Raw genomic sequence first — 2,554 nt, forward strand, 5'->3', positions numbered from 1 at the left:
ACCCTGTTGCCCAAGGCCCCCCCACCCCCATTAGCACCACCACGCACACACAAACACACGCAGACACAAACCCTGTTGCCCAAGGCCCCCCCACCCCCATTAGCAGCACCACGCACACACAAACACACGCAGACACAAACCCTGTTGCCCAAGGCCCCCCACCCCCATTAGCACCACCACGCACACACAAACACACGCAGACACAAACCCTGTTGCCCAAGGCCCCCCGCCCCAATTAGCACCACCATGCACACACTAACACAGGCAGACACAAACCCTGTTGCCCAAGGCCCCCCACCCCCATTAGCACCACCACGCACACACAAACACACGCTGACACAAACCCTGTTGCCTAAGGCCCCCCACCATTAGCACCACCACGCACACACAAACACAGGCAGACACAAACCCTGTTGCCCAAGGCCCCCCACCTCCATTAGCATCACCATGCACACACAAACACAGGCAGACACAAACCCTGATGCCCAAGGCCCCCCAACCCCATTAGCACCACCACGCACACACAAACCCTGTTGCCCAAGGCCTCCACCCCCATTAGCACCACCATGCACACACTAACACAGGCAGACACAAACCCTGTTGCCCAAGGCCCCCCACCCCCATTAGCACCACCATGCACACACAAACACAGGCAGACACAAACCCTGTTGCCCAAGGCCCCCTACCCCCATTAGCAGCACCACGCACACACAAACACAGGCAGACACAAACCCTGTTGCCCAAGGCCCCCTACCCCCATTAGCAGCACCACGCAAACACAAACACAGGCAGACACAAACCCTGTTGCCCAAGGCCCCCCAACCCCATTAGCACCACCACGCACACACAAACCCTGTTGCCCAAGGCCTCCACCCCCATTAGCACCACCATGCACACACAAACACAGGCAGACACAAACCCTGATGCCCAAGGCCCCTCACCCCCATTAGCACCACCATGCACACACAAACACAGGCAGACACAAACCCTGTTGCCCAAGGGCCCCCACCCCCATTAGCAGCACCACGCACACACAGACACAGGCAAACACAAACCCTGTTGCCCAAGGCCCCCCACCCCCCTTAGCAGCACCATGCACACACAGACACACGCAGACACAAACCCTGTTGCCCAAGCCCCCCACCACGCACACACAAGGACACACACACAAACACACACTCCCTCTGTCACTCACCGGGCGCCCAGGTCCCTCCTCCTCCTCCTCCTCCTCCTCCCCCCGCCTCGGGCTCCTCGGGCTTCTCCCGCGCGCAGGCGCACCAGCCCCGGCTTGTCCTCGTGCGCCACCCCCCCCCCGCGCGCGCGCGCGCGCCACGTGACCCACCAGAAGCCGCGCGCCCGCCCGCCCGGCGCGTGACCGCCCCCCTCATTCAGTTACGTATTCATTCACTCCCTCACTCAATCATTTACTCACTCACACATTCAGTTACTTATTCAATCACTCATTCATTCACGCCCTCACCCAAACATTTACTCACTCACACATTCAGTTATTCAATCACTCATTCACTCACTCACTCACTCACTCAATCATTTACTCACTCACTCACTCATTCAGTGACTTATTCATTCAATCACTCACTCATTCATTCACTCATTCCGTTACTTATCCATTCAGTCCCCCATCATTCATTCAGTTACTCATTCATTCAGTTACTCATTCATTCAATCACTCATTCACTTACTAATTCACTCATTCATTTACTCACTAATTCACTCATTCACTCACTCATTCACTCATTCAGCCACTCATTCATTCATTCATTCATCCAGACACTCATTCATTCATTCATTCACTCAGACACTCATTCATTCATTCACTTATGCATTCATCCAGACACTCATTCATTCATTAATTCATTCATTCACTCATGCATTCATCCAGACACTCACTCATTCATCCATTCATTCATCCAGACACTCACTCATTCATCCATTCATTCATCCAGACACTCACTCATTCATCCATTCATTCACTCACTCATTCATCCATTCATTCATTCAGTCACTCATTCACACATTCATTCAATTCACTCACTCACTCACTCACTCACTCACTCATTCATTCACTCACTCTTTCACGCATTCATTCATTCATTCATTCATTCACTCACTCATCCAGCCACTCATTCATTCATTCATTCATTCACTCATTCATCATCCAGACACTCATTCATTCATTCAGTCAGTCACTCATTCATTCATTCACTCACTCATTCATTCATTCATTCAGTCAGTCACTCATTCATTCACTCACTCATTCACTCACTCATTCACGCATTCATTCATTCATTCATTCACTCACTCACTCATTCAGCCATGCATTCATTCACTCACTCATTCACTCACTCGGAAGTGACGTCAGGGGACTGGCAAGGGCTGCCATATTGGGTTGGGGCGGGAGCACCGGACGTGACGTTTAAGAGGCGGGGCTTGACTAGTCAGTCCTCCTGGGTGGGGCGCCGGAAGTGACGTCGTCGAGGGGGCGGGGCCCGGGCTGTCAGTCATCCTGAGCTGTCAGTCATCCCGCGCTGGG

The 2,554-nt window shown here is 53.0% G+C and overlaps 1 protein-coding gene across 2 annotated transcripts in view; it reads right to left on the reverse strand.

The window, feature by feature from the left end:
* The window catches only part of OSBPL1A (oxysterol binding protein like 1A), a 176,240-nt gene extending 175,021 nt beyond the window's left edge, over window positions 1-1,219 (reverse strand). For both annotated transcript variants that reach the window (XM_038766495.1, XM_038766494.1), the window contains exon 1: window positions 1,196-1,219. The gene's annotated coding sequence lies outside the window, so the exon portion shown is untranslated. The remainder of the gene's footprint in view (window positions 1-1,195) is intronic.
* Between the last annotated feature and the right edge of the window lie 1,335 nt (window positions 1,220-2,554).

The sequence above is a fragment of the Tachyglossus aculeatus genome, chromosome 25 (genome assembly GCF_015852505.1).
Source record: "Tachyglossus aculeatus isolate mTacAcu1 chromosome 25, mTacAcu1.pri, whole genome shotgun sequence".
NCBI lineage: Eukaryota > Metazoa > Chordata > Mammalia > Monotremata > Tachyglossidae > Tachyglossus > Tachyglossus aculeatus.